The sequence below is a fragment of the Lontra canadensis genome, unplaced genomic scaffold (assembly GCF_010015895.1).
Source record: "Lontra canadensis isolate GAN:19392208 unplaced genomic scaffold, GSC_riverotter_1.0 scaffold48, whole genome shotgun sequence".
NCBI classification, from domain to species: Eukaryota; Metazoa; Chordata; class Mammalia; order Carnivora; family Mustelidae; genus Lontra; species Lontra canadensis.
The window spans coordinates 7307007-7334155 of NW_022631042.1; the positions used below are offsets into that span (position 1 = coordinate 7307007).

A 27149-nucleotide genomic window follows, 5' to 3' on the forward strand; every position below is an offset into this window, starting at 1 on the left:
ATTAAAAATATTGCCTTCTATATTGATAATAAATACTCACTGTTGATACTCATGACTGACTAACATATCTAAAGTTTTCTATTTCTATTATTATACAGCAAATATTCCTGAAATGTTTGAATGACACTTCTTAAAATTCGGTCACACAAATAACAAAGTATTAGAAATCACAGAAATAAAAAGAGCAACATATCTACTTTTGTGCCTGAGAGATTAGAGCATCATAGTTCCCAAAGATGAGTTCTAGGTTTCTTGTTGATCTACTTTGGAATTTCAGATCTCTAGAACTTGTTCATAATATATTGAAAGGAAAAATAGGGTCACCTGCCTGGATCATTTGGTAGAGCACGTGACTCTTGATCTTGGGGTTTTAAGTTCAAGCCCCACGTTTGGTGTAGAGATTACTTAAAAAATAAAATCCTTGGGGTGCCTGAGTGGCTCAGTCATTAAGCATCTGCCTTTGGCTCAGGTCGTGGTTTCAGGGTCCTGGGATGGAGCCCCACATCTGGCTCTCTGCTCAGAGGAGAGCCTGCTTCCCCCTCTCTCTCTGCCTGCCTCTCTGCCTACTCGTGATCTCTCTCTCTGTCAAATAAATAAATTAAAATCTTTAAAAACAAAACATTTATTAACTTGGTCATTACCTAAGATAAGTTGCTTTTTATTTCTGTGTGATAGAGATAAACCTCAGCTTTGACTTAATTTGTTCCTAGGCCCCAATTATATGCATAGCCAACCTAAGTCAACCCTTTATTTCCAATAGTTTCAATGTTGTAAATGGGAGTTTGATTCTGAGAAAATTTATTCTCTGTCATAAAACACAGAAATCGATCATTAAAGGGAAGTAAATGTGAATATATGAAGTCTATGCTTTCTTAAGTATGTAAAATAAAATTATCTTAAAAAACAAGATTCAAATATTCCTTTAGAGGAGGTTGTGGGTTTTTTTTTTTAATTGTTTTTTTCCCAAGAGCTGGACTAGTAAAGACTTCTTAAAATAAGATCAATAGAATCTGAACTGAGGAAACCATCTTCTCACCTGATAAATCTCTCCATGGCAAACAGAGCATTTTTCATTTTTCAAGAACATTTGAACTACTTCCAACATTTGTGTGATCTGTCTCAAAAATTTTCATTGACAATTTTATGACCACAGAAGTCTTTAAATGTTAAATTATAGGGGGTGGGACAGTTTCCATGGTAATTCCTCTTCCTGAAGTATCTCCTGCTCTTCCACTTCAATAAGAGCTTTGTTGCTGAGCTTCTGAGAACTACCAACAAGCTCAGCTGCACCATCATAACCCAGGATTAGCCAGGTAGTGTTGCCAGTGGAGTTAGCGAGCATGTGAAACCTCACCGAACCCAGTTCATAGCCAGTTGTCTATTTCAATTTTTGATCATTATCAGAGGGATCTGGTCAGTATAACAAAGTTACAAAATATATATGTCACAAGTTATAAGCTAGAAGCTACCCACCTTTCAGAGTATCTTATTATCAAATTGTTTTTTAGTTGCAAGTAGCATCTGGTTATATGACACAGGTGTGGGTTTTTTTTGTTTGTTTGTTTTAAGATTTTACTTATTTATTTGACAGAGATCACAAGTAGGCAGAGAGAGAGAGGGAAGCAGGCTCCCCACTGAGCAGAGAACCCGATGCGGGACTTGATCCCAAGACCCTGGGATCATGATCTGAGCCGAAAGCAGAGGCTTTAACCCACTGAGCCACCCAGGCGCCCCTGATACAGGTGTTTTAATGAATTCACCTTCCCAAACCTTTTAATCAGTCATTAATCAATTTAATCAGTCATTAATCAATTAATTAATTTCATTAATTTTAAAACTTTTTTTTTAAAGATTTTATTTATTTATTTGACAGAGAGAGGGAGAGACACAGCAAGAGAGGGAACACAATGGGGCGCCTGGGTGGCTCAGTGGGTTAAAGCCTCTGCCTTCAGCTTAGGTCATGATCCCAGGGTTCTGGGATCGAGCCCCGAATCAGGTTCTCTGCTCAGCAGGGAGCCTGCTTCCTCCTCTCTCTCTGCCTGCTTCTCTGTGATCGCTGTCTGTCAAATAAATAAATAAAATCTTTAAAAAAAGAAAAAAGAGAGAGAGGGAACACAAGGGGTGGGGGGGAATGGGAGAGGGAAACGCAGCCTTCCTGCCGAGCAGGAAGCCAGATGCGGGGCTCCATCCCAGATTCCTGGGATCATGACCTGAGCTGAAGGCAGCTGCTTAAGGACTGAGCCACCCAGGCACCCCAATTTTAAAAGTTTAAAAAAATATTTATTTATTTGAGAGAGAGGGTTCCCAAGCCAGGGGAGGGGCCCAGGGAGAGGGAGAAAGAGAATCCAAGTAGACTCCCCACTGAGCCGAGTCCAACGCAGGGCTTGATCCTGTGACCCTGAGTTCATGACCAGGGTAAAAATCAAGAGTCCATCACTTAACCAACTGAGCCACCCAGGCATCCCAAACACTTAATTTAGAACTGAAAAAAGAAGATAAAGCACATTAAGCTAAACTCCTGCATGAGACAGGAGTCCCCAAAGGATGTTCACTGATTCTGTTAATGAATATGAGTATGTATTTCCTGAAGCAGGAAATACATTTTGTATACCATTACCAACTAAACAACTGTGCTAGTCTAGCTTTTGACCTTATGGACTTATTCTACTGATTCAACATTAATCTTAATTTTGGCTTCTATTTTGAGAATTAGATTTTTGTGATGTTCAAACATGATATTAAGAAAATAACCATCTTTTCCTTTTTTACTATCAAATAAATGTTAAATTTTTATGAAATGGGTTTTCTAAATCTGCTAAAATGATCACACTTTTTTCTTCTTTGCCTATTTTTTAAAAATATTTTATTTGTTTATTTGACAGAGAGAGAGACAGCGAGAGAGGGAGCACAAGCAGCGGGAGTGGGAGAGAGAGAAGCAGGCTTCCCGCTGAGCAGGGAGCCCGATGTGGGGCTCGATCCCAGGACCCTGGGATCATGACCTGAGCCGAAGGCAGATGCTTAAGGACTGGGCCACCCAGGCACCCCTACTTTGCCTTATTTTTATGGTAAAATTATACAAATAGATTTCCAAATATTGAATCATCTATCTGTCAGAATAGTCTAGATTACGCTGTAGTAACAAACATTCTTTTATCTTCATGATTGAAAACAGGATTTCTCACTTGACGCTATTGACTTTTTGGGTTGGGCAATTCCTTGTTGTGGGGGGCTTTCCAGTGCATTGTATTTAGTGGCATCGCTGGCCTCTATCCACTAGATGCCAGTAACATGTACCCCATGTAAGTTGTGGCAACTGAAAATGTTGCCACATGTTCTTTGGGGGCATATGTGTGGGGTTGTTGACCCCAGCTGAGGGTTTTAAAACAGTGAAGTCTTATTTCGTTCACAATATATATCCATCAAAAATTAGTTGGAGGCTGTCCTTTAAAGCCTTCTCTCTGGGATGCAGGTCCCACCAACAGGATCTTCAATGGACACAGTGCTGGAGAGAAAAAGAGAGGTTGTACAAATTGGACACCAGTTCTTAAAACTTTTGTGTGGAATGATACATGACACTTCCACTCTCGTGAGTTTGGACAGAGAAAATCATGTGGGTCTTCAAAGGGAACTGGGAAATGTACCGTGTGCCCGAAAATAGGGAGCCAGTTACATTGCTAATCTGACATATTCACATGAGAATATTATTTTAGAAATTGCCTTGGAGTGTAAATTCTAACTCAGGCCTGTTTTCTCAGAAAGAGTATAAAAGCACACTTCATGTCTAGATTCCTCTCATTTTGTCTGTTTTGTTGTTCACGCCTACAGACCTACAGCGTGACTGTATTTGGCCGATTTATTTTTTTTACTACTCTTTCACTCTATGTGAATTACTTCTTTTTTTTTTCAGTTAACCGTTTACACTTGTGCAATCCACAGTAGAATATCAATATTTCAATATTTGTGGGTTTGATTATTTAAACAATGTGTGTGCGCATTATAAAAAACCAACCATCAAAAAACTTCAGAAGGAAATCTAAATCTCTACTGAGTGGAATGACTTCATACTCAAGTTGACGGGCTGAGGGTGTAGGTAGGGTATGGTCCTTCCAACCCTCTTTAACTATAGCCCTCTTCCCACCCTTGTTTCTGGTCTGGGGCAGCTTGCTTCTTCTCTTCTCCTTTAATGAACTTCTATAGTTGTGCCACTATAGTAAAGCTCACCTACTATTAAAAGGCACAGCTGTGGATAATTATATAAGGTGTTGTCCATATAAAATAGTGCTAATAACATAAATACATTGTATGGGGAAGGAGAACTTTTCCTTTTTTCCCTTCTAGATTCTTTAGCTGGTCTAATAATTAGATTGGTGTATGACAGAGTCACAAGAGAAAAATGAATTTCATTTTGTATGTACAGGAGCTCTAAAAATATGAGACTTATAGAAATGACCAAAACAGGCAGCTTGTATACCTTTGAAACAAAAAGCAATAAATTTGTGAAAAATTGACAAGGCGAAAAGAATTTGAGCTTGGGGTAGTAAATTACTGAAGAAGTAACAAGTTTAGCTTATACTGCCTTCTGGGCCCTAAATTCCCTTTCTCTGGTCATAAGGATGTCTTTTTTCCTCCTGGTACAGGGAGAGCACCTTTTACATGGGAGATTTATTTCCTGTTTTCAGGGGGACAAAAGAAGGTCAGAGCCTCTTCCTTATACTGCTGTTTCTTAAGTAACGTTAATTCAAAACAGTCAGTATACCAACATGGCATATTTTACGATGGCGTAGTCTGCTCTCCTTCAACTGTAATTGCATTTTCAAAATGTTTAAAGCCTGGAAACTGGAGATGTGAGGTAGACAAATATCATTTCTTAGGTGATCATTATGGAAAAGCTTTATGCACCATTCTCAGTGAATCCTTGTGTAATCCCAGGGATTTAATGCTATCACAATTTTATAAATAAGGAAGCCACCCAAAGTTACACAGTCAGTAAGAGAGAGTTAGCTTTCAAACTTAGCCTATATTTGTTCAACTTTCCCATATTTCTTCTCTAAAGTTTCTTACAGGGATTATGCAGAATCGGGGCTTATTCTTAAAGATGAATTTTACCCGAGAGAGTTTAGGATTACAATTTTTTTTAAAAAATTGTACTAATTGACAAATGCTTATTCAGTTTGTGAGATGGTAATATATGTTCACTGTGGAGTATTTAGAAAACACAGAATTATAGAATGTAGAAAAAAATTGAACAGAAATCTATCCGTGAAGAGAGAATCATTGTGAACATTCGGTGTACAACTGTATGCATGTTAAAAAAAGAAAATGAGGATGATTTTCATACTCTAAAATATAATTTTAATAACTATGTGATTTTCCACTTTAGGAATGTGCCATAATAATTTAACAGTCCTTATATTTTTTGCACGTTAAGATTGTTTCTAAAAGCTAGCTATCAAAATAATGCTGTAGTGATATCCTTGTATATAGTTTAATAACCAACCCTAACTGCTTTCTTAAGATAAACTTCCAGAAGAAAAGATATGTAATCTTAAGATTTTCACACATAATCCCCAAATATCTTATATTGTTAGCAATAGTGTCTGTTTCTCAGCAATTTCTCCAAAGTAAGAAAAATTCATTTATACCCTTTCAAAATTGCCAATTCAAAAAAAAAAAACAAAAAACAGAAAATAGTATTTTATCTTAATTTGTATCTTTTTTGTTATTAGTAAGTTTCACTGGTTTTGTGGTCGGGAGGGGGGTGGCATCAGCTATTGTTATTTCATTTCCTTCTCTCTGAGTTGCTTTACCTGCCCTTTGCCCATTTTCCTAGTGTAGCAGACTCTCCTCAGAGGCCTCTACCATGAATTCTATTCAGGCCTGTTATTTTCTCCTAGCACACCATTTTTGCCTTCCAGTATAGCAGTGGATTAATATTTAGAAAATCATAGCTTTTTCTTGGGTTAGCTCACTAAACCCACTAAACTATAGATCACTTGAATATAATGCTAGGAGTCTGCGTATTCGATTTGAATCCAAGCTTAAATACTGAGCTCTCTGTGGGACTTTAGGCAAGTCACTTTACTCCCTAAGGCTAATTTCTGTTTCTGTAGAACATGCATAATAATTTCTATCTTCTGATATTGGTATATATGTTACCTGGCATTTAATAAGTACTCAGAGTAAACTTAGTTATCATTTGTATTGTTGTTTGGTCTTAGTATTTATTATTAAATATGATGGCACTGAGCTCCAGGAACGCAAAGTGATCTGTTAACTTACCTTCATTAGGGATCTTCTCTCACTTTTGTGTATTCTTTGTGCTTTGTTACTCCACTTTATATATATAGTGCCTAACCTCAAGGATGGGATTCTAATAAGATAAATAAATCATGGAGCAGGTGGTGTTTTTTTGTTTTGTTTTGTTTTTTTGGTTTTTTTGAAGATTTAATTAATTTATTTATTTGTCAGAGAGAGAGAGATTGCACACACAAGCAGGGAGAGTGGCAGGTAGAGGCCGGGAGAGAAGCAGGCTCCCTGCAGAGCAAGGAGCCCAATTCAGGACTTGATTCCAGAACCCTGGGATCGTGGCCTGAGCCAAAGGCAGCAGCTTAACCGACTGAGCCACCCAGGTGTCCCTGGAGCAGGTGTTTTTAAAGGAGAGAGACATCATATCATGTCTCAAATAATATCAAGTAAGGCAGCCATTCTTGTGCCTGTGTGGATGGTTGATTCATATATATAGTTCTATACAGAAGCAGAGCTTCTGACTTTTAAAAGACAGAAGCACATGAAGAAATACCTGTTTGACAAATTTAGGGACCCAAAACAAACATAAACAAAACATAAACAAACAAAACCCAGGATGTCAAGAATTAAGATTACCAGAAAGAAGCAAATGCACGTGATTTGTTTTACTGAATATGTGATATTATCCTAAATTATCTGTCTATCTTTTGATCACTTGGCAGCTCTATCTATCTATCTAGAGATAGAAATGCAGCTGTATCTCCTTAGGTATTATTCTGTGTTGGTAATTGGCAAATAGTTTGCGTGTCTGTTTTTGCCTCTCGTATGGGACCTACTTACGATTTTTCATTTAAAAAAAAAAAAAAAAGGATCTGCATGTGACCACCATACCCATTTTTTGATGTTTGTAAAGGACCGTAGGTAGATTTTATGTGCTAACCAAAAAAGGCTACAAAAAGTCCTAGTAGAATATACAAAATGTTTGAAGGGTAATGAAGTCATGATGGCCGTCAATATCATTCATCTTCCATGGATTTTAAATCTTCACTGAGAGAGCATGTGCCAGTAGAGGAAATGATTGGCTATTTAGATAATTGAAGTCAAATTTAATGGATTCTGCTATTAACCAAAATTGAAAGATTTCTTCAGTTGTTTCCCTAAGATGAACAAAGAATAAATCAAATATATGTTTGTGAGACTTAGGTAGCATAAATTAATGTTCCTCATAACCATTTTATCCTAGTTTTTTATTCCACCCATTCTGAAGGGGAGAATGTAGACAACTAAGGGATTTTTATCCTTCAGGAGCTTACAGTATAGTGAAAGTATTTTTTAAAGCAAAAGCAGACAAATGAATAAAATATTTAAAAACAAACTGTTATTGGTGTTAGGAAGCAAACCAACAAAGGGCTGAGATGGAGGATCGACGGGGAACCTACCCTAGATAGGATGCCAGGAAGAACTAAGGAAGGGTCACTGAGACTTCACACAGGACTACAGAGGCAGACAAACCACACCTTACACAGCCTCCTGGAAGGAAAGAGACGCGTTTATGTCAAACCTATCCCAACTGCGGTGGGAAGGTCTGGAAGAGCTTTAATCAGGGGAGTGAAATCGTATAAAGATACTTCAAAGAATACCATAATTATAATCAAACAGTAAGAGGAAACAAGACTTAAATGAGGTTATTAGTGGGAAGCTTTTCCCAAGGGAAAAGGGAATCCCTGAACAGGAAACTGTGAAGTATGGTGCTTTCCTAACTTCTTCCTGAACTGTGAAAGTCAGAACTGTATTATACATCGATGAGTCATAAGCATCAGACTGAATTATATTCAGAATTTTTTTTTTTTTGAGAGTATAGATAGATGTCCATAATGCAAATAAAGAAATGTAGGAGAACACAGAGAAAGGGCAGTCAAGGGCAAAATAAAGGGAATTTGTGAAATTCTATACAGCTGGAGAGTGCCCCTCCCCCCCACAAAAAGCAAATAAAATGGAAATTATGGATGAAGTAACTGAAAACTACAAGAAAAGTGAAAGTGCATTTTGACTGGGCTGGTAGCAAAAGATGAAAAAGTAGGAATCTGGAATAGGTAAAGTTATAGGAATATACTGCTGATAAACATCCACAGAGGAAACATTCTTCTTCAGTGGAAGGAAGGAAGGAAGGAAGGAAGGAAGGAAGGAAGGATAGAAAGAAGGAAGGAAGAGAGAGGGAGAGAAAGACAATGCCATATGTATATTTCCATTACTATTTTGTGTCTAAATTGGGGGAGGGAAGGAAATACTCAGGTTCTTCTTTTAGTAAAGCATCATGATTTGATTCCATGAAGCATAAGTACACCTGATTTCATAGATTTCATGATGTTATTACTCTAAAGGTGACCACTGGAGCGCATAAGCTTATTTCAGGTTCTTCAGGGTGTATCAGTGTCTTGGGGCCACATGTAGGAGGATACAACTTCTGTGTTCTTAAATTAAGAAAAAACAAATAAGAGACAGAATGAAAAACTTAGTTATAACTATTTTTTAAGGAAGCAGAAAACAAAATTGATTGAGGCTTTCGGATTTCTTTTCAGTTTATTTTTTGTGTTTACACTTTTATTATAGACAATTTCAAACACATGGAAAGTCAACAGAATAATATAATGAGTGCTGTATAACCATCACCCTGTTCCGTGAATTGTCAAAATTCTGCTATTTTATCATCTATACCTCCATCCATTCACCACACCATCTTGACCACTATTGCTTTTTGTAATTTGAGACTTTAAAATGTGTTATTATGTTAATACAACGTTAATTCTTAATAATGAGCTGTTATTATATAGAGAGGCATTATCCATTGTTATGCCCCCCCAAAAATTGGTCCATGATTAAAGGAGCGAGACTGATATAAAGCGAAGGTCAAGCAAAGCTTTATTCCGCGCCAGGCATCAGGAATCAGACCGACCCGCCAGGGCCGAGCCTCTTACAGAGAGGGTGACCTTTCTCTGTTTCCCAGACTAGCTTTTAAGGGCAAAGGCCATGTAGTTGAGCCTGGCCACGCACAGGTGGCCAATGAGATTGTAACACTCAGAGAAAGCTACACAGTCATGCTAGGTGAAGAATTGAATTACAATTTACCCTATAGTAGACATTTGAACCAGCCTATCACCTTGGTCAGAATTGGCGCCCAAAAGGTGCCCAAAGGGTGGGGCCCATACTCCTTGGTAACTAGGGAGACAGTATGTATCCCCCCACTGATCGGATGTCTCCACCTGGCCTGAGCCACCCTTGTATTTGAGCTTTGTTACCTGGAGCTGGTTTCCAGGACTTGTTTTTAAATAAATCCCCTGGGGGAAGGGGAGCAGGGACAGTTTAAGGGTTAAACAAAGTTATTGTTTTAACCTTGATGGAGGCCTCTAGCTAAATAGGTCCTTACATCCATCATTACTTTATTCGATGGATTTGGTAGCGATTGAGATAAAACAAAACAATCCTTTTCATCTTGCTTGTGTTTTGTCCTGATTAAACTTGAAAATTAAATGGTCTGTATCTTTAGGAAGAGTCCTGGTCTGGGAAGGTTTGGGGATCAGGCTTCTAGACATGTGTTCTTCTACTAACTGGCCTTGTGACTTTAACTGCTCTGTGACAGTTTTCTCATGTTAACTTGAGCCGGCTGAATGTGGTATTCCCCAAAGGAGGCTCATATTTCCAGGTTTTTTACCAAAAAGTGCCCAGTGTATTCCTTATTATCTATCTACTCAGCATCTGATCCGCTCTTCAAGGCATGGTTCAAGGTTTTCATACCGTTGTTGGATCCAATTCAATTTAATCCTACCAGTACTTACTAATGGATTATATGTCAGGCACTGTTCTTGGCACTGAAGATACAAATGTGACCAAAACTGACTCATATTCTTAACTTATTATGCTTTCATTTGAGTGAAGCGTCACTTAATGGAAGGCGAGAAGGAGTAAAAGTGAGGTGAGATGCTCAAGAAGGGCCTCAGCTTAGAAGGTAAGTTTGGAATCAAGATGAAAACGAATGAGGGAGCTGAGTGGATATCTGGAAGAGCCTTCCCAGCAGGGGGGATATTGATAACAAAGGCCGCATGGTTGCGTCTGCCTGCTGGTCTAGGAGGGTAATAAATGAGGAGGCCAGTGTGGCCAGAACCCAGTACACAATGAATGAAGCCTCAGGTATTGGGAGTGGCCAGAATACTGAGAATGGCTTCATAAATCGTATTATGCCATTGGTTTTCCTCTCAGTGAGATGGGAAGCCTTTAGGGTTAAAAGAAAGTGATAGGATTTGATTTATGTTTTAACAGCCTCACCGGAATGACGGAGAAGAGAGCAGAAATGAGACCAGTTAGGCTACTTTTATCATCCGAATTAGATATGAGAGTAACTTGTGTGCAGTGGGAGTAGTGAAACGGGGTTAGATTCTGGATCTATTTTGCAGGTACAACTGACATATTTGCTCTGGAGAGTGAAAGACAGAAGGCAAGGGTGATACAAGTGTTTTTTTGTTTGTTTTATTTTGTTTTGTTTTGTTTGAGTACCTGGACACAAAGAGCTCCTGTTAATGAAGAGGGAAGAGTCTATTGAGAGGTTGGGTTGACAGTGCTTAACTACACCTCTAATACACAGATGTGATCCACAATGTCCCATAGCCCCTTCCTGTCTCCCTCCACCTGCCTCACTAGCTCTCTGCCTCACCATTTCTCTGTCTCTCTCTTTCTCTCACATCCTCAATGTGTACATGTCTACAATATGAAATATCAACCAGGGAAGTGTCCAGAATAATTCACAGGGAGTGAAAAAGAAACTCCTCGTTTTTATCTTTTAGTGTTACACCATATGGTGTGACCCTTCAGGTTTTCTCTAAAACTGCATAAAGCTTTAAAATTGGAAGGGATCATAAAAAATATCTTCTCCAACTTTTCTCTTTTAAAGTTAGATGACTCACCTATGGGACAGGAAAGAGGAGAAACAAATAGCATGGCTTTCTTAAAAGCAAGAAGTAATGATAAGGCCATGAGAAGAGCAATTATGTGAGTAAATGACATAGTTTTAAATCCCAAAAAAGAAAACAAATAACAGAGTACAAACGAAAATGTTATATATATGCCCAGAGAGGAAGAGTGAGTGATATCAAAGGCAGTAGTTTTGACATGATGGCAAAATAGACAATTCGATGTGCAAAGCTTTTGTTAATGGCTTTTCAGGTCAATAGTTGTTTTTTTTTTTGAAAAAGTATAAATCTGTGATTTCTTCTCATTAATACCTCTTAGGACTTCTCCAGATTTGTGGAAATTAAGACAGAATATTTACACAATGTTATACTGTTGGTCTATACAACCAATAAAAGTGGTTTCTGGGGTGTCTGGGTGGGTCAGTCCTAAGGCATCTGCCTTTGGCTCTTGTCATGATCCCAGGATCCTGGGATCAAGCCCTGCGTCAGGTTCCCTTCTCCATGGGAAGCCTACTTCATCCTCTCCCACTCCCCCTGCTTATGTTCCCTTTCTCACTGTGTCTCTAGTGATTTATAAAACAAAAGTATTTAATGTCTGTTTTTTTTGCAAATTCAGATGTGCATAAACTTAATTTACTTTTAAAGAATCTAACTTGACACAGAACAAAATTGAAAGCATTCTTCTTATGTGGATTTTTATCTCTTTTTAAAATATTTTAATTAGTGTCATTTATTTTTCATTTTCCAAAGTTAAATGATAGCTTTCAAACCATGTTGTAACAAAGCCTTCTGGTGATAACTATTATTTCCTTAGTTAGTTTGAATTTTTGTGTGTATTTTATATTCATGAACATATAGATATAAATGTAAGTAAAGGGTAATAGAAATACTTTCTCCTCATAACTTTGCATATATACATGAAGAAAAGACCAATTTATCTTGACTCAGGCACAATGCATGCCTAGACAGAACCTTTAGAATGATGTAGAAAGTAGTTAGTGATTGCATTATTTAATGGAAAGGAAAAATACAGGGGAAAAAAAGGAGCCAAACCTGGTTTACACTTAATGATTACCTTTCTGAGCTTCAGTTTTCTTATCTGAAAAACTGGAATTACCACACTTACTATAGCAACCTGATTGGTGGTTATAATGACAAAATGAGATAATGCCTTTGAAAGCTCCCTGATACACTGTGACAATGTTATTAGTATGCCCATTCAGAAAACATATCAACTTACCTTTTTCCTGATGAGAAAAGACTATATATATCCTAGTCAATCAAGAAAGAAAAGCAGTGTTTCCACATTCTTTAAATAAAATCTGTGTCTGTATGCTTGACATTTTAAAGAAGTAAGCTACATCCTGTGTGCTAGAATAGAAATATAGTGAATTTTTCTTCGATTCCTAAAATTAAATGTGATTTCACTACAGTAGTTATTTTGCTATTTATTAATGCACACAGGTGTTCGTTGGTGTAGAGATGCTCTCAAAAAACCCAACCCCGGGACTCAGCACTGGTAGGTGTGAATGCCTGAGGAAAAAGAGTTCTTTAATCTGAGAGTCAACAATTGACACCTTGTGGATTCACCCATTGTAATTCAATTAAATTTTAGTGAATTCCAATGGAGGAAATCTATAGGGGGCAAAGCTCCAGAGCTACTATACAGTGGAACTTCCTTCCAAAACTGGAAACCAGTTTTGAAACTTACTGTTTCCAAAATAGCACTGTAAATGCATAAGCTATCAATGGACAGCTATAATTATGTTTTTTTTCACATCATGTGAAAACACATACACTTTTAGAGTGACACATTTAACTATCTCCAGATCAAATCAACATCATCCCAAAATAAAGCCGACGTGGCTATATGTCATGAATCATTTTGGGAAACCTTATTTTTCTTGCTGCTGGCCATTTCAAGATACATTTTAGATTTTATTTTAGCGTCAAAATTTTGTTTTGTTACTAAAAGATACACCAATCTTCGTTCAAGTCTGGGTCCAAGTCTTTACAGTCCTTGGAATTGGTCACTTGGATGATTTTGTCTTAAAGAACAGGACTAAGATGACCAGTGAACCCACACGTATTAGTGAGTACCTGTTATTTTTCGGGTTAGATGATGTGGGGATTAAGAGCGAAAGAGACATAATTCTTACCTGCAGGGTACTTGCAGACTAGATGGAAGATGAGTATAAAAATTTACAAAATGGAATACTGTAAAGCGTCCTAGAAGAGTATGGTCAAATTCAAGAACAGACGTGAGGTAGAAACTCTCATTTACTGACTCAGAATCTCCAAGGATATGGCTTAAGGATGTATTTTTAAAGCAGCTGAGAAGATTGGGGGAGAGAAACAGGTTTGGAGGCTGCTGGTATTCACCTTGTCTCCTTCCTGTCTCTCCTCCAGTGACCTAAAAACCTCCTAGGTGCCACATCTATCAGCCTCTCCCCAGGTCTTCTCTGTTGTCCCCACAAGCAGTCTGCCACATAGATGATGGCTGTCTCCTAGTTTTCTTTTCCTTTCTCTCTCTCTTTTTTTTTTTTTTTTTTTTGGATAATGTTTCTCAGTGTCATTTAATGGCTCTGAATCCTTTCCTTCTACCTCGAATACTGATTATTTCCTTTTCCCTTTTTTTTATTCCTAGTCTTTTGCTGGGTGTCATCCCCTCATTTTTTTACTTCAGTGAGAGGACTCAGTTATGCCCTGGATGACTTTTTTTTTTTTTTTTTAAAGATTTTATTTATTTATTTGACAGATAGAGATAACAAGTAGGCAGAGAGACAGACAGAGAGAGAGAGAGAGAGAGAGAGAGGAGGAGGAAGCAGGCTCCCTGCTGAGCAGAGAGCTGGATGTGGGGCTCGATCCCAGGGACCTGGGATCATGACCTGAGCCAAAGGCAGAGGCCTCAACCCACTGAGCCACCCAGGCGCCCCGCCCTGGATGACTCTTAATACTACATTCCCACGTCAAGACTTCTTAAGATCTCCACTTAGATTTCTGGCAGTTTCTCCAGACTCAAAATTTTTCAATGTCAAACTCATCTGCAGCCCTTTATCAAAGGACTAACCCAACCCTCATTGACTGTAGGATGTAAGATGTAAGGTGAAGTGAGGTGGGAGCAGGGGAAAATGGGAAATGAGATCCACTAGGCTCAAGCCAGGAATTAGTCACCCTCAAATTGTGCTTGTACATGCCCCAAATTCCTTTTGTTTACTAAGACCTGTTGATTCTACCCAAGGGACTTATGATGAATCTTTCCTCTCTCCTCCTACTCCAGCTGTCCTGTTTGATTGTTGAGGACTCTCCTGAGTTGGAAGGGACCTCAGATTGGCTCAAGTTTGTGATATCTTTAAGCTCACTAGATATGAATTCTATTTCTTAAATTAACAATCTGAAATTTAGGGGCACCTGGGTGGCTCAGAGGGTTAAGCCTCTGTCTTCAGCTCAGGTCATGATCTCAGGGTCCTGGGATCCAGCCCCACAACGGGCTCTCTGCTTGGCAGGGAGCCTGCTTCCCCCCCACACCCCCCTCACCCTCCCACCCCGCACCCTGGCCCTCTGTCTGCCTGCTTGTGATCTCTCTCTCTCTGTCAAATAAATAATTAAAACCTTTAAAAAAAAGTAAGACAATCTAAAACTTAGAGACCTTCCCACGTTTTGAAAAATCTGAATCATGATTTTATTTTAATTTCATTTTTATCATGTTCATTATTTACTAAGTTCTCTAAAACTGTGGGCAGTGTGGAGTTCTTAAAGATCATTAAGAAAGAAACTTCATGTTGTTACTCTAACTTAGCTCTTTAATATAAGAAAAATAGCAATTGAAGAGGGATATTTATATTGTGTTCATGAAGATTTCAAAGCAAAACCTCTTCACTGTCTAAGATCTAGTTTTGATGTGTTCCTCGTTTCGTTTTGTTTTTTTTCCCAGCCATCTGCTCTGGTACCTGCAAAGCTAACCGGATATTCTTCCTGATGGTAACATCCTTTGCTTTAGTTTAGTCCTAACCATTATTTCTTCTATTGTAAAGTATGTTTTCTTGTTTAACTTTTTAGTACATCTTTTTTTTTTTTTTTTAACTATGTTAGCTAACCTCAGATGTAAGTAGATATCTGTAGATACTTGTGAAAGGTCCCCCAGTAATGGGTCCGTGATTAGAGGAGCGAGACTGATACAAAGCAAAGGTCAAGCAAAGCTTTATTTCGCGCCAAGCATCAAGAATCAAACCAACCGGCTGGGGCTGCGCCTCTTACAGAGAGCTCAACCCCTCTCTGTCCCACAGACTAGCCTTTAAGGGCAAAGGCCATATGGTTGGGCCTGGCCACACACAGGTGGCCAATGAGATTGTAACACACAGAGAAAGCTGCATAGTCATGCTAGGTCACACATAAGTGACCAATTGAATTACAATTTACCCTATAGTAGACATTTGAACTAGCCTATCACCTTGGTCAGAATTGGCGCCCAAAAGGTGGGGCCAATACTCCTTGGTAGCTAGGGAGACAGTATGTGCCCCCCCCCCACCTTTGTTTGGTGTCTGATTGGATGTCTCCACCTGGCCTGACCCACCCTTGTATTTGGGCTTTGTTACCTGGGACTGGTTTCCGGGACTTGTTTTTAAGTAAGTCCCCTGTGGGGGTAGGGGGGCAGGGACAGTTTAAGTTTTACTGCATAAACAACAAAATGACTGTTTAATCCAAGATGGAATCGCTCTGGCTAAATAGGCCCTTATGCTTGTGCTGTAGATAACAATAGAAATTTTAAGACTTTTCCCCCTTATCATAAATTTTAAAAAGTGAGTTGTTCCTCAGTACAGATCTCATATTCCTTTGAACAGCAGTGATGCTTTCAGTGTCCTTTCTCTTTTCTCTTGATTTAGTGGGTGGGGAGGAATTTTTGCACACTTATATAGGCAATAATTCAGGCGTTTGTGCAAATTTTCTTACATAGAACACTCTTCACATTTAACCCTCTGCTATAGTCTTTTTTTTTTTTTTAGGTTTTATTTATTTATTTGACAGACAGAGATCACAAGTAGGCAGAGAGGCAGGCAGAGAGAGAGGAGGAAGCAGGCTCCCTGCTGAGCAGAGAGCCTGATGCTGGGCTCCATCCCAGGACCCCGGGATCATGATCCGAGCCGAAAGCAGAGGCTTTAACCCACTGAGTCACCCAGGCGCCCCTCCCTCTGCTAGAGTCTTACTTCTGTATCTCACAATCAGAAGAAATGAGTAAGATGAAGTAAATTGTCTCAGCAATCAGAAGTCATTCCTCAAGCAATCTATCCGAATATCATTTGTAAGGCGTCTACAGAAATGACAACCCCTCTGCTTGCTCACAGGGCCATGTAAATTATGCATGCAATTTCCCTACAACTTGTCAGTCACCTTGCTTTTACTTCAGAGGAATTCAAGTGGTTATGGCACTTTAAGGTGAGGAATAAGGAATGTGGGGCTAGGGGATAGTTTCGTCTTTCTTTTCAGGTTCTGGTTTCCCTAATGGCTCTTTGCTGAGACAGTACCAACAAATACTGCAGTTGGCACTTGCTGGATTACTGGGGGAGCCCTACCTTGGAGCTCCATTGAACATCTCATACATCTCATAAGAAATCTCAAAAAGTATACATTTGAAAATAATATAAGAACCACCCAGTATTCTACATGGAAATAAGTAGGTCAATATTGGGAGTTTGGGGTTTGGGTTTCTTTTGTTTGCTGGGATTATTGACAGTTATATTTTCAAATTTAAAGAGATAGATAAGGAATCTGCATATTTGACCAGAAAGGAAACTTATTAGAGTTTAACTGAAACACATGGCACTCAGAGTTACTCAATAATAAGCATTTGGACCTATGTTTTGGGTTTTCAGTGTTTTTTAAGGTGAAATATAAATTCAGGTTCATATGCACACGTGCCCGTGCACACACACACACACACAAACACACACACACACACACACAGAGTGATATGCAGAAGATGGCTAGCATTACCTTGAAAGAGCTATTTATGTACATCTCTCCCCATCTCCAGTTCAGTGACTTTAAGCTGATAGCTTGAAATTGGCTATGGTGGCATATTTATTCTGCAGAAATTGACAAATGCTACCTATCCGTTTTTTTGTTTGTTTCTTTTTGTTTTTCCATTATGCCAGTTGTTAAACACTGAGCAGCACATCACTGCCATAACAGGCATGTTTTCCTCAAATTTCCATAATGGTTACAGGACTTTCCACGTTTATGTAAAATATCACTGTAGAGTCATTCAATGAAGGTTTAATTTCTATATAGCTTTATTCCCAGCTTCTGTCCCAGAGGGTGGCAGCATGGTACAATAAAAAGTACTTGGGGCTTTGTATTAGAAGGTGGTGTTAATCCCTGCTCTGTCCCTTTGCCTCTTTGACTTTGGAAAAGGTCACTGACCCAAAAATTGAAAGTGGGGATAGTAATACTACCATGGAGATTAAATGAGATGCTGGAGGTGGAGTATGTAGCAGAGTCAGATTGAGTTGGTGGGAGCTACCCTCCCCAGTATCGTGGACTAATGGGGCTTGGTAGTGAAGAGCCCTCAAGAAAGATTTTACTTTCTAACCTCATGAAACCAAAATCTATGAGCTGGATGAGATCTTGGGAGAAGTTCAGTATCTTTATTTCACAGACAAGGCCATTGATATTGAATGAGTAATCCAAGGCTAGGGTCTTTTGAATTCTAATAAAGTTCAGTTGTGCTTTCTCTACTCTCCTATGGTACCACCTCTAGGCCTCTAGATAGATCATTTAACTACTTCTTCTCTTTTCTCTCTTTGACCACCCTCTCTTCATTCTTTACCATATTCTTCTCCCTCTTTCTCAATCCAATTTGATTATGATTTTGATTTTGTTAAGTTGGTCTGGTGCCTTGAGAAGGTAGATTACTTGACTAAAATTTAGACCCTCTGCAAAAGTCTATCTTACTTGGATAGGGATATCTCTGATGATGAAAGATACTAATATCAATGTCAGGTGAATTAAGGAGGTGTGAGCAGAGCAGGTGACTCATGGAAGATGACCCATAGGAAAAAGGAGCTATTTAATAGATGACTACTTAGGCAGAACAAGAAGGAAGATCCTGTTTGCTGAGAGCTTGCTATATGCCATATTCTGTGCTAGCAATTTCATGATTGCACTTACTTTAAGATATTATATTCTCTTTTTTATCAATGAGCAAATTAAGGCATAGTGGCCTTAAGCTCTCTTACCCAAAGTCATACAGTCAGTTCATGGTGGACTTATGATTCAAAACCAAGGTGGCCACCCACTGTCCTTTTTCCCAAAGCTTAAGTTATTCAGGTCAGAGTATATAGCTCCCTCCCCATTCATTTTCCTTCATGATTTGAGATTGGGCTTTGAAAGAAATATGCTTTGTTGGATTCAGTCCATTTAAATAGACATATTTCAGACAATGGTTTAACATTTCTAGAAACCATACTTAGTTTCTATTTCCAAGGAATGTTTACATTTTAAGAGATTATACAAGCCATCCAAATCACCAAGACAGTAAGTGTTACTTCAGGTAACACACACAAATTTACACTGTGCATTCTGCTGAATTTTGGTTTTGTTATGAGATGAGAATCAAAATCAGGAAGGATTTGGAAGGTGAGAGAGAGAGTGCCATTTAAAGGGAGTAATTTAAAGGGCAGAGAAAGGAAGGATAGAAGGTGCAGACAACATATTACACTGACTTCACCATCCTATCTAGGCTCAGCCAGGCAAAGTTTGTTTTATAGAACAAGAGACCCCATATATGCCCCCTTTATGTCCATCTGATGGGGTCTGCAAGGTCAAGTAGATGAAAGGCTATGGAAGAGCATGAGCTTCTGGAGAAAATAAAAGATCACAATTCAAACCAGTTTTCAGAAATCAGAAGTGGGATGATTCATTATGAGATCAGAAATGCAGATCCGTAAAGGACAGCTGTCAACAATGGAATTTATTGATGCCCACTCAGGATAGAAAGCACTTCTGCTTGTGCTTTGGTCTCTTCAGTCCTATGAAGCACATTCTTGTGAGGATTCATAATACCTCATGAATTGCTTCCAGAAGACTTAGAAATCATCCAGGGAAGACCTTCCCCGTGCACAGTCTGAACCCGAGATTTGTTTACAGAGTGGAAAGACTAGTGAAAGGGAAAACGTGTTACAGTTTTTCCTACTTCATATACTGAAAGGTATTTAAATGTAAGCTTTTGTTTTGATTAGGGACATGATGGTGTGTTTTACATCAGGGCAATAGGCTCAGAATATGCAATGTCATGAACTGAAAGCCAGTAAAAGAAAGAATATAGTAACAATAATAATGGAAGCTACCATTATTGAGTGCTTACTGAGAGCAGTGTCTGGTACATGAGAAATCTTGGTAATGACGATGAGTAGGAAGAGGATGGTAATGGTGGTGATGGTGACACTGGTGGTGGTGGTGATGATGATGGTAGTGGTCAAAATGGTGTGCCAGGCACTGTGCCTGGAACTTTATATGCATTATTTCATTCAATGCCTGAGAACTCTATGCAACAGAGATCACCACTGTTTTACAGATGAGTAACTTATCTAGTACCACACAGGCAGGAAATTGTGAAGCCAGGGTTGTTGGCTCTGTGTGTTTGACACCATGCAATATTTAAAGGCCATTCTTAAAGCACCTGCTTTGCCTGGTTAGTCAAGACTAAAGAAAAACCCAAAGCAGGAATTTTCTGCTTTTTGCTTTTCTTCTCTTAGAATGGGATAATCAAACTTTAACCATAGCCTGTGATAATTATGCATGCATGCACATACATATAACCATCTTCAAGTAGAATAGGATACTTTTGACAGTGACTGAAAATGCATTAATTTGGCATAAGCAGTCAAAAAAGAGATGAGTTGTTTTTTATGAAAATTTTTATGCAGCCTGTAAGGCAGGGAGAGAAAGTTCCCAGAGATCTCTGCAAACATTAACTATAACTGCCAACCCAAAAGCCAGCTACACTTATATGCAATGGTCTACGGAGTAGTACACCAATCATTTAGTCCACACTCAAACAAACCATCAATGGTACAGTCTTTTCCTGTTATGATCAACAATTTATAAAACTGAAAAAAAAAAAAGGGATTTTCTTGAGATTGTCGATTGTTTACAAAATGTACAACCACAATTCCCGTGCAGAATTTTTTTCCCACTGACAAGTAACATCTACTGTTTATTTGGTTGTGATTTCATATAAGCACAATACCATATCTACACTAAATATACACTTAATTGACAAGAATGTTGCATAGTTAAAAGAAATTTTGTTTGCCAGTAAACATGCCTCAGAAGATAAGGAAATATTCCATGGAAATATTGGAATTATTTATCAGGAAAAAAAAAGACAGTAGTTTGTATAAAAAGCAGGAATAATTGATTTTTAAGAAGGATTAGTATTTAGCTTATTGTTAAAATGTAAGTGTGGTTTTTAAAAAAATGGTGTAATTTCTACTTTCTGCCTGCCCAGGAACCATCACAAATGACAAGAGACCATACACTACAGATCTAATAATAAAGCAATATGTGTAGTTTTTGATTAGTTAAATAGTAGTTGGTGCATCTTCCTAATTTGATCAAATCAATTGTAGCTCTGTAAACTAGAGTGAAAGCTATATAAACTACATTTAATAATACACAGAGTCAGTGGTGCTCTTTTACCACTTAATATCTCTGGATGAGATAAAAAACTCATATGGGGATAAACTGAGAATTTGCTTCTCACTTGTTAATAACAGCAACAATACTACTAATAAAAAATAATAACTAACATTGAGTATCTAATTGTTCTGGGCATGGTACTAAATACATGGATTCTCATTTAAGTTTCTAATGAAACTATGAAATAGTCCAGGAAACTGAGGCACAGAGACATTAAATGACTCACTTTTGGTCACAGTGGCTTGAAAGTGGCAGAGAAAGGCTTTAAACCCAGAAACAAAGTCCAACTCCTGAAATGGAGCCATTAGCATGCAAAAGGGTAGAAAGCAAAAGAGTAATAACATTATCTACTGATTTAATCAACTGCTAAATTTTGGGTTCCAGATGTTTAGGGAATAAGATATGGTATGATATTAATCATGTAGCAGAGACTGAGTTGGGTCCTAATCCAGAAACTTATTAATTTTCTGACCTTTGGTGAATTATTTAATGTCTCCAGGCTTTACTTTCCTCAAGAGTTAAGTGATAGTATTAGTACCTCACAGAATCATTGTGACAATGTAAAAAGCTAAATCCCCTGGCATTAATATGAGTTTGATATTAAAATTATTTCTGGTTCTGTTGTTGTAATATCAATATGCCTTAAGTACAACCGATATTAGAGAAGGGGTGAATTTATGTGCCCAGTGGTTGCAGGGAGTCCTTGAAGGATAAAGGGAAGTTGGAAAAAAGGAATGGGAGGTCATACCCAGAAGGGGGATCGGAAGCACAGACATAAGAAAGACCCTGATGTTAGTGAGAGATGATAAATAAATTCAACCTCACAAGACAGAAGGTTTCACATAAGGTAAGATAGAAATGAGATTGCATGGCTATTGTGTATCATTTTGTTTCATGGCTCAAAATAAGCACATTCATCATATTTGATTCTGATAAGTGTTCCCAACCTTTATGTGAAAATCCCTTGTTTAAGTGTATAAGAAGCAGAAGTCTTTTATTTGGCTTAACAATGATCCTGAGAATATTAACTCTGTGTAACTATCCCTATGTCTAATCACCTGGGACATTTGTTAAAAATTCAGATCCCTGACTGTCTCTGGATTTGGAGTAGAACCCAAGAAGCTGTGTGTTTGCTATCACTTGCAGGTGATTCTTATCATTAGGAAAGTTTGGGGTGACGTTCCACGTCACCCCAAAATCATCTTTATGAAACAAATAATTTACCAGTCAGGGATCCTTATATAGTTTGCTGCTGCATCTCAGATAAAGCACAGATACTCGGGCAGAACGTTCAAGATCATGCACAGCCTGTTCCAATCTACCTTTCAAACCACTCTCTCCCAAGCAGCCTGTATTCTAGCCATACCGCACTGCACACGGGGTCTCTGTTCATGCTTTTTGTGTCTCATGGCCTGAAATCCTCTTGCATCTGCTTTCTTACCTAGAAAACTGACACATGCTTAAAGGCTTGGTTCAAATGTCACTTATTCTATTGTAACCATACTGCCTCCCACTAAGGAGAATCCCCCCCCCCAACTTTCTGAACTTCCTTAACATTTTGCACCTACATCTCTTGTATTCAGTGGTACATATTACCCGTTTCTGAAAGGGTTCAGAGTCTGTTTTATTTACCTTGTATCCCTCAGTGCTTGGAATAGTGCTTGACACAAAGGAAGTGCTCAATAAACATTGGTTGAATAAATGAATGCATGAGCAAAGATTTATTTCACACTCTGTACCCTGAGTAATGGAAGACTTTTTAAAAAGATCGCTGGGGTTATTTGCTGCGACATTTTTGCTAAATTATTTTCATCCTTTTTTTTTTTTTTTGCATTGGCCTATCAATGGTGAACTTTAATAAGCCTTTTAAAATCAAGACCCTTCGATTTTTAATAATAATAAAAAATATGAAGTCTAGAGTCCATTTTTCATCATGCCTCTTTGTTAGAGTAGCATGGAGCTTGAAAGTTTCCACACGCTGGAGTTTGAGTTAAAACCCAAGCATTTTCTGACATAATCAAAGATGTCTTTCCTGTTTCTCTCTGACGTCAACATTTTGCTCATTCAGGGAAAGTGACACCACTGTGGAAAGAAGAAAGGCCAGAGGGTGAGGAGGAGGGGGAAAAAAAAGGCAAATGCAAAATGAAGACACCCAATGCTAGAAAGGAAAAATAAAGGTTAAAGAACAGCTAGTTTGGTTATAAGAGACAGTAAAATGAAGTCCTTTATGTTTTTATCCTTCAAAATTTTAGGTCTTCCTAAATTTGCCTAAGCCAACTTTTCTGAGGGAAGATCTTTTTTTATTGTCCAATGTTTCGGTGCCAATTTTTGTAGCACACACTAAAGCTAAATTTGCAGCCAGTTAGCATATAATTTATTTTAAAAGCTTAAATAGGATCTTTTCCATGCAAGGTAAAGCTTTTAAAATACAAAACAAGCAAGAAGAGTGAATAGCTGTTACTCATTCCGTGTCTACCCCTGAGTGGTGTTTATGGAGGGGACTGGGCATATTTCAGCTGGAGTGCCTGGTCCCAGCAGTAAATGCAGTACTCTCCTGACATCACTCTCAAGAGAATGAGAGGCTGTTTGTGTAAGAGTTGGAAATGTTATCTTTTGAGGCAGGGATAATGTGAATCTGTGTCAGCTCTCCTCCTCTTCTTCTCTTTTGTGGAGTCACCAGTGTCACCCTGTTCTTGAAATTAAGAATCCGTGCATAAAGCCCCAGAGGCCAAGTAAGTGATTCTTCTTCCCATACTTGTTCTCGCCAAACTTGTTGATCTCCTTCTAATTACTTGTCATTTAGCTTCATAAAGTACTTTTTATCTCAACTTGTCAAAATAGTTTGTGGAGATTATCTTGTTTTTCTTTGCAGTATTTCTAAGAGCAGAAGGCATTTCATTCCTATTTAATGATTGAGATAAAAGAGAGGCTCTGCACTCAGAAACTTTGGAGCAGGGAACGAGGTGGTAGCAAGTTTATTTGTTAAGATCTAAGTCTGTAGACTATAAATTTATCTTCAACACTGTACAAGGTTAACACAAGTTTTTTCAGCGGCTTCTGTACCTGGACATCCTTCTCTGCTATGCTTGCTTGATTGTCGGGGAGGGGAGATGCTACATTTATTGCATTAATTTTCTATTTTTTAGACAGAGACATTGAAGCAGAGAAGGAAAAAGTTGTTTGCCTAAGAGCAAAAAAAAAAAAAATTACTCATTATTAAATCTAATTCTACAATAGGAAACTACTGATTTCTATCCATGTGATATACTCTGGTTTTCTGTCACTTTTTGTCTTTTCGGCTCCTCCTCCTCCTCCTTATTTGGTCTTCTTTGATGGTCCTTAACTTTGAGATAAGTTGAACTAGATGTCAAAGAAAAGGCCAGTTGGAAAAGTGTGTAAATAGTAAAATGACTGATTCTTTGATCCTTGAAAGAAAAAGAAAGTCATGCTTACAAGTTTAAAATAATGGTTCATTTGGATGATTCTGAAAGTATGCAGCCTTGTTATTAACACTGAAAACTTTAATTACATTTCATTATACTATATTAGCTTCTCTTAATTGCTAAAAGGGGACTATAAAAGCAAAAACAAAAATGCCTAATCCCTAGAAGCTAGATTTGCCTCGCTGCTTTGTAATGTAAATGTGCCTGTGTGTATATTAAAATTCACACACTCCATCCATCTCTGTGGCTTTTAACAGAGGGGTCACCTGACTTCACCTAGAGCCGCTCCCCTCCCTTTCGCAGAGGAAACCCAAAAGTGGGAGACAGGCGCTTACAGAACACAGGTTCTCATGCTGGGAGATGTAAATGACCCCGACTGAACGGAATCCAGTGAGGTTGCTGGTGGGGGTTGGGGAAAGAGAAACGGAGGGAGAGAGCAAAAGCGTGTGAGGGGAGAGAGAGGAGGGAGAGAGGGAGGGAGGAAGGGTGGGAGGGAGGGAGAGAGGGAGAGAGAGAGAAAGAGAAGTGCTGCATGCTTCATCTTTGAGAGGAGAGGAAAACAAAAGACCTCAGCGGCAGTTTTGTTGCTGTGTCTGGCTTAAAGAGGAGAATTCTGGACATCCATGCTGAAAAAAGCAAAGCTCAGCTGAGACTACTTCTATCAAGAAAATTATATTATCTGAGAATGGGTTGGATCAGTACAGGTGGTTTGAGAAGACACTGACTGAGGACCATGGAAAGGTGGGAGAGGACGTGCGGCTTCTCTGCTTCCTTTGAACGGAGCTCTAGGTTAGTAAGCTGAAACTGACCCCGGTCTGGCTTAAATATCTCTATGTGTATATGTGTGTGTTTTCTATTTATAACCTCCAAACCCTCCTGCTCCCCAACCGCTGGGTAGGCAGTGCCATATTCCACCAGATGTGAACCTAAACTTGATTTGACTCTCACTTCATTACCAAATGCCTCCCGTTTGCTTGCGGAGCTTTTGTTCAATACAGCCAGTGGAGAGCCGTCATGATGTCTCCTTCTGAGTCAGAATGTGTGTTTGAGCCCTAGATTGTCAGGTGGCTGTTTGGAGAATAGTTAGCATTTTGCTCCAGAAGGCTGCAAATGCACGATTAGGTTATTGTGAAATGTAAACAGCAAATATCTGCTGACTTGGCGTTTCTCGTAATGTCAGAATAATTCACAGCTATCTGGCTGAATTTGCCTTGTCTTCATTTTCCACATAATTGAGTTCAAATATAGTAAGTTTGAAATGGCACCCTACCAACAAAGACACACACCAGGTGTTCTTATGGCAGAGTATGTTTTACCTCTCCTTGGAGCCAAAGCTTTAAAATTTATTTTATTGGGAAACGGTTTGAGGGAAGAATACAATATGTCATCATTAAAAGAGATGCCAAGACATTTTTTTTTTAATAATTGGGTTTAGATGTGTGTAAAACAAACACACAATTTCTCTTATTTCTTGCTGTGCAGATAGAGTGTCTTTTGTTCCAGCATGTGTATTTTCCTGGGTTTTTACAAAGAAAGCATTGCCTGTGCTTTCTGTGATAGGAGACTTGTATCCAGTTTGCCATTGTGCACTCACGAATGGGCTCTATTCTGAAGTAAACTGCCCAGAGGTATTAGTCAAGAAGCTGGGAGGAGGGTGGGGAGTGGGGAGAGGTGGGTTTTTTTCCTTCCTCCTTTTTTTTTTTTTTTAAACTGTTACCTCAGAAGTGTCTAATTCACATGATTTTAAGAGGAAATGGGGGAAGGCATTTAGTTTTGAATTGGATGCAGATCTGTACCATGCAATTGCCAAAGACTACATCAAGAAGATGCTCAAAGCAGAGAGAATCAAATTTGTAATGGACTCTCTAAGAAAATGTTCTGTGAGGGTGACTGGCTTGGGTCCCTTTTGACCGAATTAAGATGCGCTCTGGCAAGGCACTAGCAGCTGTGAGCTGACATTTTCTTGTGAACCTAGTGAAAAATGGCTCCATATCTCTCCTCCCAGTCCTGAGGAGATGGTCTCTCCGAGTTGTCGAGCCTTCCTCCAATGTGATTTGCTCCTGTGGTTGTTTTCTGAGAGGGACGGATAGGCTCTTGGTTCCTTTCAGTTCACCGGCCTTTTTAGATCTCGGGTTGAATGGAGAGTGGGTGGTGACAGTTTTACTTCAAGTACAAACTACCCAGCAAGGCTAGCAGAAGATATTTTCCTGGCAATCACGTTTCCGTTTTTATAAAAGCCCAGATTATATTTCTTTGGACACAATATAAAGCACTTTTTGTTGTTGCTTAACGGGCTAGTCAACAACAATTTCCCCAAGAGAAGACACACGCCCGTGTGGCACTTCTCCTGGGGACTCCCCGCATGGGAAGTGACAGGTAGAGACAGAGGGATACTTGCCTATCATCCATCTCTGGAAAGACGAAGCTGCCCTCTTCTATCTTACCGTCTTTTCTCCCCCAGTTTTTGAATTGTGACTCGTTGTGCGGGGAGAAGGGTCATGTCTCAGAGTTGGAATGCAGGGAGGTGATCTATGACTGTCCTGTACTACTCTTGTGCTTATTAAGGAATTCTGTGCCGAGCACGGACTGAAGTGCTGTAGCCACCACACTGCTCCTTTATTTAGGCTTCGGTTTGTGAAAACTCCAACCAGCAGAGGCAGGATGTGCTTTAGCACAGAGCTATGTGTTTGAGACTCTGCTTGAGAGAATGTGTTCTTTGGAGGTGTGTGTGAAATGGGTTGTTCTCTATTATACAACATCCCAAGATGATCCTGTGAGCAGAGAGTGAGTTCAGGAGGGA

General features: G+C 38.9%; 1 protein-coding gene across 7 annotated transcripts in view; it reads left to right on the forward strand.

Annotated features, from left to right (window-relative positions):
- The window catches only part of MAGI2 (membrane associated guanylate kinase, WW and PDZ domain containing 2), a 1351061-nt gene that overhangs the window by 591261 nt on the left and 732651 nt on the right, over positions 1-27149 (forward strand). The window contains exon 1 of one of the 7 annotated variants that reach the window (XM_032873265.1): positions 24856-25138. The exons of the other annotated variants lie outside the window; for them this stretch is intronic. The gene's annotated coding sequence lies outside the window, so the exon portion shown is untranslated. Of the gene's footprint in view, positions 1-24855; positions 25139-27149 lie in introns of those variants that run through there. 7 annotated transcript variants of the gene reach the window in all.